Below are 12,458 nucleotides of genomic sequence, written 5' to 3'. Positions count from 1 at the left end.
AGCCTCAGAAATGAAGAGCAGTGTGTTAGAACACCCCTATGTCCCTACAGCCAGCACACTTACCTTCTACTCCTGTGCTGCCTCTGAATTGGGGTGCACTGTATGGTAAATTCACCTATGTGCCTATAGCACACATACCTTGTACTCTTGGGCAGCCTCTCGAATGGGGAGCACTGTGTTAGAACACGCCCATGTCCCTATAGCACACACACCTTGTACTCTTGGGCTGCTTCTTGGATGGGGAGCACTGTGTGGGGCTTGTGATCACATGACATGCTGCACACCACACAGATGGGTCTCTGGTCATCCTCACAGAACAGCTTCCGTTTCTCTCCGTGTTCTCTGCACAGATTCTCCTCCTGGGGGTCGTATTGGGAAGGTGGAGCTGTTTTAACATCTCCACCATGTTCCCCAGCTGCCTGTTGGGTCGGAGGGTTTTGTTCTGTGAGGTTTCCCTGCACTGAGGGCAGGGGAAGTTTGCTTCCAGTCCCTCCCAGCACTGAGTGATGCAGGACAGGCAGAAGGCATGTCCACACTCCACAGACACCGGCTCTGTGAAGTATTCCAGGCATATGGAGCAGGTGGCCTCCTCTGCAGATGGGCAGCTGCAGCCATGTTTCTGCTCAGCTGCAAAAAACAAAATGTTACTTTCGGTTTCGTTTCTCATCAGAGCCCCTGAAGGGGGCGGGTCAGTCCCTTCTCCTTCCTTATACACCTGGAGGAGCGTGAGGTGTTTACTGGCTGTGGGACATGCCTATCAAGCTGGGTAGGCGTGTCCTCAGGAGAGCAGGGACTGGTGTTGAAATGACTTGCACCACAACTCCCCCTGGCACTCGTTGCCATAGCAGCAGTGCAAGCAGCCACTCGTTGCCATAGCAGCGGTGCAAGCAGCCACGGGCTAGTGCAAAAACAAAAGTGTATGCGTCTTTGCTAGCAGATTATGGTGGGGAACGTGCTTGAGTGATTTTAGGCGCTTTACCTGCTGATGTGTTTTTCGAGCTAGATCTTCATTACACGCAGTAATCTGGGTGCACCACTGCCATGGAAGGGATGTAAAGTGGACCTGATGTACAGTGTGGAGTTTGCAAAGAAGCAGCATCAAAGAAATTACACCATTTAAAAAATATTATTTTGAGCATTTCCTTTGAGCTGAGTCCACCTGCTAGCCCCGCCTCCTCGGAACTCCACCCCCTCCGAACTCCACCCCCCACCCTGGCCCTTGTTGGATCCCCCTTTACATGTTTTCCATTTCCACTATTGGAAGTGTTAAATCACAAATCCTTTTCAGGGCAGGAGTCACAAGCTACTTTCCTTTGCAACATAATGTACCCTGGCATAGCATGTGTCTATAATACGTTCTACAGGGTATGTGCCCCCCTACTTTCCTGCACCCTAGCATAGCATGTGCGTGTGTCTCTATAACACGTTCTACAGGGTATGTGTCCCCCTACTTTCCTGCCCCCTGGCATAGCATGTGTGTGTCTATAATACGTTCTACAGTGTATGTGCCCTCCTACTTTCCTGCCCCCTGGCATAGCATGTGTGTGTCTATAATACGTTCTACAGTGTATGTGCCCTCCTACTTTCCTGCCCCCTGGCATAGCATGTGTGTGTCTATAATACGTTCTACAGTGTATGTGCCCCCTTACTTTCCTGCCCCCTGGCATAGCATGTGTCTATAATACGTTCTACAGTGTATGTGCCCCCTTACTTTCCTGCCCCCTGGCATAGCATGTGTCTATGATACGTTCTACAGTGTATGTGCCCCCCTACTTTCCTGCCCCCTAGCATAGCATGTGCGTGTGTCTCTATAACACGTTCTACAGGGTATGTGTCCCCCTACTTTCCTGCCCCCTGGCATAACATGTGTGTGTTTATAATATGTTCTACAGTGTATGTGCCCCCCTACTTTCCTGCCCCCTGGCATAGCATGTGCGTGTGTCTATAATGAGTTCTACAGTGTATGTGCCCCCTACTTTCCTGCCCCCTGGCATAACATGTGTCTATAATACGTTGTACAGTGTATGTGCTCCCATAATTTCCTGCACCCTGGAATAACATGTGTGTGTCTCTATAATACGTTCTTCAGGGTATGTGCCCCCCTACTTTCCTTCCTCCTGGCATAGCTTGTGTCTATAATGCGTTCTACAGGGTATGTGTCCCCCCTACTTTCCTGCCCCCTGGCATAGCATGTGTCTATAATACATTCTACAGGGTATGTGCCCCCCTACTTTCCTGCCCCCTGGCATAGCATGTGTCTATAATACATTCTACAGGGTATGTTCCCCACTACTTTCCTGCCCCCTGGCATAGCATGTGTGTGTGTGTCTATAATGAGTTCTACAGTGTATGTGCCCTCCTACTTTCCTGCCCCCTGGCATAACATGTGCATGTGTCTATAATATGTTCTACAGTGTATGTTCACCCCTACTTTCCTGCCCCCTGGCATAGCATGTGCGTGTGTCTATAAAACGTTCTACTGTGTATCTGCCCCCCTACTCTCCTGCCCCCTGGCATAGCATGTGGGTCTGTCTATAATAGGTTCTACAGCGTATGTGCCCGCTTACTCTCCTGTCCCAGGCATAGCATGTGCGTGTGTCTATATATGTTCTACAGTGTATGTGCCCCCCCTACTTTCCTGCCCCCTGGCATAACATGTGCGTGTGTCCATAATATGTTGTACAGGGTATGTGCCCCCCTACTTTCTTGCCCCCTGGAATAGCATCTGCGTGTGTCTATAATACATTCTACAGTGTATGTGCTCCCCTACTTTCCTGCCCCCTGGCATAGCATGGGTATAATACGTTCTACAGAGTATGTGCCCCCCTACTTTCCTGGCCCCTGGCATAGCATGTGCGTGTGTCTATAATACGTTCTATATGGTATGTGCCCCCCTACTTTCCTGTCCCCTGGCATAGCATGTGCGTGTGTCTATGATATGTTCTACAGCGTATGTGCCCAGGCCTGTTCTTGGCCCGGGAGAGTCGGGCAGCTGCCCCGGCCGCAAAAGCCCCGGGGGGGCGCAATTTCCCCATCCCTGGAGACTCTGGGGGAGATGAAATTCCCCAGTTTGTGGGGCGCATTGCAGTGGGGAAAGTTCCGCGGGTCAGGTGCTGGCACTGCCCCCTTTCCGACTGTAATATCATGTAGTACACAAGTACTACGTGACATTACAGAAGTCAGAGGCTCCCTCGAACCACTTTCGTGCCACTTGGGTGGGGAGGGGTGGGGGGGCATAAGCACAACAATCAAAACACTTCAGGTCCCCCTGCAGCTAAGACCAGCCCCTCCCATCACAATGCAGGCAGGAACTGCTAATGGTGGGCCATTAGTCACTGAATGGTTTCGTGCTGGCATTGTGATGGGAGAGGAGGTGCAGTGGGGTGTGGGGAGTGGCGTGCATTGTAGGCAGCTTTACCTCTCCCAAAATAATAGTTTAAAGCAGCGCTATTTATTTCATGCAGCTTCTTTTCCAAACTATACATCAATTCCACTTTAAACCACTTGCATGGCGCTGGTGATGAGTTACTTCATTATGCTGATAATAGTTTTGACCAGTGTTGATGAGTAAATATTCTTTAAGCCACGACCCAGTTTATTTATTTATTCATGCAATGTTGTCGGGTACATGGACACAGATAATTTATTTATTTGTGCAATGTTTTTCGGATACCTGTATCCGACAAACATTGCATAAATAAATAAATACAGGTACCTGACAAACATTGCATGAATAAATAAATCTTTATAACAAGTCAACAGTCAGACTTTACTGTATCAAAGCATACACTTGATTCCCATTTAAAGAATTTTAAAGTGATTGTTTATTGGGTTCAGGTGTCTCCTTGTCATTGTCCTTTTGGCCTACGTTGCCTCCAAACACCCTTCAGCATCTTGTGTTCTTTGTTGGTTGTGTATACTGCATCCTATGCCATATTCATGGTCTCTTGGTGTGCCCAGTCCTTATTATCTGCAGCCTAATTGGGACTGGGGCATACAATTGTCTTCGGCACCAATGAAAAAGTGGCCCACCGTTGCAAATGGCAATTCATTCCTTGTGTGACGGACTGTTTGACTTTGGGTAGGAGTCCCTTAACGATGTAGTTTGGGAGTGGCGCGCGGAGTGCGGTGGGGATGGCGCGCGTGATGCAGTGGGAGTGGCGCGTGCGGGGTGCAGTGGGAGTGACGCGCGGGATGGGGTGTGGGGGGGGCATTACTAGTGTTTCGCCCTGGGCACCAAATGGACTAGAAACTGCCCGGTATGTGCCCCCCTACTTTTTTGCCCCATATTAACGGAACAGGTGCAGTTCATTGAAGGGGAAAATCATGATGGAGTTTATTGCTGCCTAAAATCGTGAGGCCAGGGAGTACTCGCGAGGCCAGGGAATACTCGATGCATTGGGAAAAGCCAGGAGGCACCCGGAAGCTCCTGAGAAAGTCAACAGGTGGGGCGTGGCTGGAGATATTCAACTCTTACTGCAAGAACCTCCCCTTCTCTAGTGTCTGGATGTTGTCAGAGGTTAATGTTGGCCTGACCGTATCACCCTTTTGAAGACTTCCGGACACCACCTCCATCATACAGCCACGTGGATGCAGAATATCATACAAGACCCCCCAGTGGCAGAACCCTGATGACTGCAGCTATGTACCTTGTAATACTGCATTTGCATGGGCTGGTCAGATCGAAGGCAGGGCATTCATCATTAAGAAGAGCGTGTACCCACCCCCACCAGGTCAGTTCCTAGCCAACTCGGTGCCCAGGGCAGAACTTCCCTGACTGGTACACGCCACTCCCAAAGTACACCTCTGTGTCACGCAACAAAACCCTCCTCAATATCTTTTATTTTTTTATTGTTTTATTTATAGTGTATTTTGGTTAATAAAAACCTTAAACACTTTGAAAATAATACATTATATAGCATAACATCATACATACGTTTCTAATAAAACATTAAAATACAGATTATTTAAAATCATTCCTTCTAATGCAATCTAAAATTCATCTAACTTCACATATATTCTATTTTTATACTATACAAATTTAAAAAGGAAAAACGACTTCATATTAAAAGATATTGGGCCTCATTACGAGGTTGGAGGTAAGGGATTACCGACACCGGTAAGGGCACCGATGCTGGTAATCCCTTACCTCCGTATTCCGAGGTCCCTTTGCGGGTCCTCCCTTAACGCCTGGTTTTACCAGGCGTTAAGGACGGGGCCCGCAAAGGGACTTTGGAGGTAATAACGGTACCGTAATTTACGGTACCGTTATTGCCGCCTTCCCCATTCCCATTGAGCGCTATGGGGGCTCAAATGGGAATGGGGAAGGGCCATGGTGAATGGGGAATTACCGCCCCCTCCAACCTTGGAATGGGGCGGTAATATCTCCATTCACCATGGAGGAGTCAGTATGGGTTTGGAGGCAGCCATCGAGCTAATAGCTCCATGGTTATAGCTCCATGGTTACCTCCAACCTCGTAATGAGGCCCAATCCGCACAGTTCATCACAAAGCTCCCAGTTTATCCCACTCTGATATAATTTGCTTCCATATATAGAAGGCAGCACCTATATACACCAATGGATCTGCCATAAAGATACAAGACCAGAACTGGTCTGATTCAACCATTCTATTATCCCCTACTAAATCTGTATACCCCGCTTCATACCAGGCCCCTCAAATTATAACAAACCGTGAGTAAATGTCTTGCAGTTTCCACCTCCACTTTACATAATCTGCATAATCTTTTTTGTCTGGGTATTCTTTTTCATGAACCAACCTATTCTAGACAAGGTAGCATATTAAACCTCAGCAACATAATACATCTATTGAACTATTGCTCACCATTAATACATATTTGCAAGGCTTATTGACAATCATCCCTTGGCGACTGTACATGCAGAATCTACTCTTTTCTCCCACTCTATCCAAGTTCTTAATTGAATCCCATTGGATAGCTTTCTTACTGAGTTTACTATACCAAGGCTTTAAATTATTACTTTCCATTGGTAATTTCAAATTGATCTCTTTCAGAAAGGTTAATACCATCTTAGTTAGATCCCTTAGAACGTCATTATTCTGGACATCCTTTATCATTTAATTCCCCAGATTATTCAACAAGCTATCAGGAAACGTTGTGTCTAATGTCATTTTTACAAACAGCTTGCAACACCTTATCTTCCATAATGTGGACCATGATATCAATCCCAGTTCTCGGCGTATAGCCTCTTCTGGAGTAGGTTTGGCCAGTCTTAATGCTGGCCTCCATAGTTTGGCCTCCATTTTATCTATATTTCTCATGTATTCGGTTGCAAATGTCTCTAAAGCATACATAGCACTAGTCTTATAGATTTCTAATAAGCCTTCAATTGAATATCCTCCCTTCTCAGCTATATAAGCTCACATAATATTCCATTTCTTTGTGATCTTCTTTTCTATAATGTCCACATAATAATATGCTGGAGGAGAATTTCTTATTGACAGACCTCGATAAGGGTATATTTCCACAACTTCAATGTTCCTATTGTCAATTTTCCATATGTATTTTTCCTTTTTTCTATTTGTACCTTTATTCCCAAATATTATAATCTTGGTGTTATTCACATTGATGCTTAGGTTATTTTCTTTTGCGTACAAATGGAGTATATTTAATAACCTTTGTAAACCAATAGGGGTTTTGTCTATCAGAATCATATCATCCGCATAACATAACCAGCAAATAGCCATGTCTCCAATCGTCGGTGGAAAATTCCTAATTTCTTCAAATCTTTCCCCCATATCGGAAACATATAAATTATACAGAGTGGGAGAAGTGACACACCCCTGTTTCAAACCCAAATTGATATTAATAGGACTAGTTCTTTCCTTACCCTTATTCAGGTACATCACCACTGTGGTGTCCTTATGCATCTCCTTTAGAAAGTGGAGGACTATCGGGCAGATTTTCCATCTATCTAATTTGCCCCATAGTCTTCCCATATCAATACACTGTTGCTAAACAAATGAAGCTCGTTTCATTACATTGTAATTCAAGTACATTACAGAAGAAATCAACAGGCCGATTCATGTAATTAATGTGTGCTGAAAATTTCAGCGCAAGCGTGCGAAAGCGTGCGAATCACAGTGCCAGTGTGAAAATCGCAGCGAAACCCGTGCACAGCGATTCATGGAAGTCCGTGCGCGTGGAAATCCATGGATGTTCGCTGAAATCCTGTTTGGCGCACGCTGGCGCACACGCCTTCAAACAGCGTGCGCTAAGTGCACAGCGAAAGCGCACATAGCGCGGCGCACACAACAAAAGTAGGCGTAACATGGGGCGTGACACGCAGAATGGGGAACAATGCATGAAAATGTGGGCGTCACGGGGGAAGTACAGGAGGCAAGTGCGCGGAACGCCCACACGCTCACCTACAACACGTATTCATGGAATCAAACGGGGCTAACGCGTGCGCCAAAAAAGATGCGCTAATCCGGAAACACGTACGCCAGTAGGAAGCAGGCGTACGTGGACCCGCGCAGCATAAAAGTGCGCGCAAACAACAAACAAGCTCAGACGCCAGGATGAATATACCGTTCCTAGCAGCAGTGGTCGTGGCATACCGCAGGAGGAGGAGGATAGTCAGGCCCAGAATTTTCACACCCAGAACTAGCCTTTTTGGGATGCCTGATGACCTGTGTATGGGAGGTACAGGTTTCCACCTCATGTAATACTCGACCTGGTCAGTGAGTGGGAGGATGAGCTCACATCACCAACCCTGTGCTCCCCAGCACTCAGCCCCGTGGAGAAGGTCCTCAATGTACTGCACTTCTTGGCCACTGGATTATTTCAGCGGACAAGTGCCATAGTGGGGGGGGGGTGTCACAGGCCATGCAGTCACGCTGCCTGCACCAGGTGTTGGGCATTATGACTGCACGCCCATCAGTCCGCAGGCACATATACCTGCCCAGAACACCTGCAGAAAGGCAGGCTGTCGTCCAGGATTTTTACGGTGTGACACACTTCCCCAAAGTGCTAGGTGCCATTGACTGCACCCATGTGGCTCTATGTCCTCCCAGGGCATCTGAGCACATCTATAGAAACCGCAAGCACTGGCATTCCATCAATGTCCAGGTAGTATGTGATGCCAAGGGCATCATCACCTCAGTATATGCCAACTATCCAGGGTCCACCCACAACAGTTTCATTTACAGAATGTCAACCCTAAACCGGGACCTAGAAGCTGGGCGGCATGGTGATACATGGCTGCTTGGTGAATATAAATGCCACATCACATGCATGCATGTCAGATACTGAGTAATGTCACAACCCCACTAATGATACCCATCACCACCTCCCCAGGGGACAGTGCCTACCCTCTGAGCACCCCATGATGACACCAATTCGGAACCCCACTACGCCACCCGAGGTAAAATACAACACAGCCCACATTGCAACCCGGGGCATAGTGGAGCGCACATTCGGAGTGCTCAAGTCACGCTTTCGCTCGCTTGACCGTTCTGGCGGGCAGCTGCTATACGCTCCCCCAGTAGTGTGCAGGATCATAGTGGCAGCATGTGTCCTGCACAACGTTGCAACACGCCGGGGCCTGCCAGTGGACATGGTGGTGCCCCCACATCCCCAACCACATGCATGCCCGCTGCGCATGGGAGGGGAAAGGGCACGGGGTGAGGCAGCCTGTACGCAGCTGGTGGCTAATTACTTCACCTAAAATCACACCCCTGTGGAGTGCACACAGCCCTGGCACATACCAGCTGACAATCAATGATGATGACATAAGGGACAGTCAACTGTCACAACCATACCAGCCTGAGATTGGTCACCTGGAAGTGTTACATTGTGTGCATCCCTACCTACACAAACACCACCAATGCTGTGTCATCGAAAGACACTTCTATACTGCTAAATTCATGACCCCCTTGCAAAATAGAACATGACAACAGCGCCATGTCACCCAACCCCTCCCCAGCTCCGCCACCCAACACACCATGGCATGTCATGCTATGTGAAAGCAAACAAAGCAATCCCCAAAACCTGACACAAGTGTCACAAAGTACACTGTCCCTAATGGATACTGGCCACACACAATATGCTCCCAGTAATGTAGAACTAACAACACACATGACCAAATACTTACCAACAATACAATGCAGCAATACAACCTCAAACATAGGAAAAACATGACAGTACTAAGTTAAAGTAGTCATAGTCTTGCAACCTGAATATGCCACCACATCGACCCCTTCCAACTGTAGTGTTGCAGCCTTCCAAATTTGTCAGTGTACTGCATAGAACATGAACTCCATCTCCAAAGTAGATGGCCTTGTGAGGACATGAGGAATGAACCTGCAAATTTGGAGGGAGACATGGAAGCACAATCACATATCAATACACCATGCAGTGTACAAAACAACAACAATATCCACTAGGAATGTCTACACAGTATTGACTACAGACTGCCCACACAGCTCATGGGAGCCCAACATCACTGTGTACTTCACTGTCACTTGGTCACACCCTTTGCAAGCCCATGGGAATGGGAAACAAGAGGGGTGTGTGTCTCACGAACCCAAGCATCTAACCCAAATCAGGACAAGCCTGCATGTGCCCAGCTGGAATACAGTGGATGCCCACGGGAGCCACACAAGGCAACACACTGTAAAAAAAAAAAAAAGAAAAATCAAAAATGGCCATGTGGGGGCCAGGGGGGGTAGGGGAGGCCACCCAGGAGGTTGGAGCACAGGGTACACACCAACACCCACCTGCATGGATGTTGCGAAAAAAAAATACCTCCTTGGGCTCATGGCCTGCCATTGTGGGAGAATTGCCGTCGCTCTCTTCAGCCTCTGCTGCTGCATCAGGAGGTGGTGGCACTATGGGAGGCAGCCCACGCAAAGCCCTGGCATGGTCCTCCATGGCAGCAAGCATGCAGGTCTGGAAGGTCTGATTCTGGAGGATTAAAGTGCAGAGATCCCCATGCACCACTTCACGGGTTGCATGCATTTCTGCACGCATGGCCTCCCGTGATGCCCGGATCTCCTCATGTGTTGCCTGCATCTCAGCTGAGAGCGAACGTGTGAGCCGCTTCAGCTGCTGTTCTGTCCTGAAATTATTCGAAGCCTCAAGGTCAAGAAGAGTCTCCCGAGGTTATGGAGTTCTTCCCTCAGGGCTCCCCTGTGGGCCTGGGACTCTATTGAGATGGATTGGGGCAGAGTCTCCAGTGCCGCCCGTCGGTCCCTGTTGGACGCCAACATGTCTTCCCTGTTTGATTGGCAAATGGAGTCTGTTGCCTGCTGTAGTTGCTCCATCTGTCTTTCAGGGGGGATAATGGAAGTGGCCACCCTCTCCATTGCCTGAGCCATCATTTCAACTGATGCTGCCTGTTGGGTTGCCATACCGTACATGGAGTTCTCCCATACGGTATTGCCAGGTGGCGTACAGCCACCGCGTCGACGGGCACCACACCTGTTTGGGGCAAGGCGATCTGCACCTTGCTGTGCTGGCACTGCCTGAGGCTGCAGGACTGCATTCCCCCTCTGATCTGCTGGCCCAGGAACAGGATCAGATACTGTGGAGTGTGACCCTGCATCCGTAAGCGCCAAAGGCGGATCTACCAACACTGACATCCCCATAGAGGGTTCTACCCCTGGTGCAGGTGGGTTGGACGGAACAGAATCCCTGCCAGAAACACTTACCTGCGACGGCACATAAGTCTCATCATCCGATTCAGCACCCGAATAGAGGTCTGGGGAGGTGCACCCATAGGCACCCCTGGAGAGTATGGTCTGAAGTCACATTGGGTTCTCACCCACCACCACACCACATCCCCCACTGGTACCTGGTCGTGCCTGAGAGTCCTCCTGGGTCTGCACCATCTCCTCAACCTCAACAGCATCAAGTGCGTCATCACCTGCAAAAACATGAAAGACAAAAAATGGAAACAGGCATTAGCACCATAGCACACACATAGTCCTGACAAGCCACAGATCCAGTACATGATTTACACATGTCCCACATGACTATAACCCTGCTATCCATGCACTGTCAACGAGTTGGAAGTGGAGTCAAAAGAGCAGACACTGGGGAGAGCAAGACGGAAAAGCAACACATTTGCAGCATGTTGGGTAGCACTGGCATCACACATCAGGCTGTGAGTGCCATGTCCAATACACATACATGACACATGCCAGCACACACATGTCATGTAGCATAGCCATGGTAAAGTACAAAACTACAGCTATATGCCAGTGAATTGCCACTGTCACACATCCATGTGACATCGACATGATGAGAGGATTAATGCTGAACAGTGTTGCAAAATATGCATGTGCCACACACTGAAACACATCCAGTGTCCAATAATACAGTAATTGTGGGCTGATCTATTTTTCGTCACTTTGACATCACAGGAAACATCTGTCATTTTCCACATGCAAACAGGCACTTATCAAAACATTTCTGCAGGCCAATACTCCATCAGCCTGAATGGTATAATTGTCAACATAACCAGGTAAAACATTGCCCCAGTGTGGCCAGTAAACAATGACCGAAGCATATCACATATGTCGCAATAGGGTAGATAAATGTCTAGCAAAAAGGGGAGAGTGGAAACTATCATCCTGAAGGCACACTTACAAATTCTGACCAATGTAGTTGCAAGATGGCAGTACAAGGTAAACTGCACTAATGTGGCCCTAATAGGCTACTGTGGGCAGAAGGGATGCAGTCATAGCCAAATACAAGGCACGTGATTGTATGTGAGGAAGCACATGGGTGACCCATACCACTCAGGTGCACACACCCTCACCTGGCACTCAATCAGAACCCGTCACCCAAACAACATACACATGGATGACACACACATGCATGGGCACTCACCGGACAAAGCCTCGTAATCAGGTAGTTCTCCCACACCTTGGATCTGTTCCTCTGTGACGAAGGTCGCAGCAACAGACTCATGTTCAGTGAGTTTGTTGTCCTCTTGTGGAGACCCACCGCCAGTCACCAGAGTAGCAGCATGATTTGAGGCCAGCTTGTTTTTTGCTCTGCGTTTCATGTCATTCCACCGCTTGTAGCAATCATCAGCTGTGCGCCTCACAAATCCAAGGGCACTTATGCGGTCCGCGATGATCTTCCAGTGTGCCTTACGTTGACCAATTGTGGTCTTGCACCCTGCAGTCACCACCATTTCGTGCCTATGTGCCGACACATAGGCCACAAGTGCATCAAGTTCTGCGTCATTAAAGCTAGGCTTCCTTGACATGCCGGAGTGTGTAGCCATGCCTGGGGTCTCAGCCCGTACTGCTACAGCACCCTTCTTCCTCTTTTTCAAAGGTGGAGCTGAGCCTGAGTGGCTTACACCGCTCTGGTCCGTAGGGGCAGAAGCGCCGGTGGACTGGGTAGTAGGAGTGTGCGAATGCACAATGACCATAGGACTTGGTGCAGGCATTGTCTGAAGTGTG

Source organism: Ambystoma mexicanum, chromosome 13, assembly GCF_040938575.1.
Source record: "Ambystoma mexicanum isolate Mex_15411 chromosome 13, UKY_AmexF1_1, whole genome shotgun sequence".
In the NCBI taxonomy this organism is placed as follows: Eukaryota; Metazoa; Chordata; class Amphibia; order Caudata; family Ambystomatidae; genus Ambystoma; species Ambystoma mexicanum.
Note: the sequence above shows the minus strand (reverse complement) of the source record.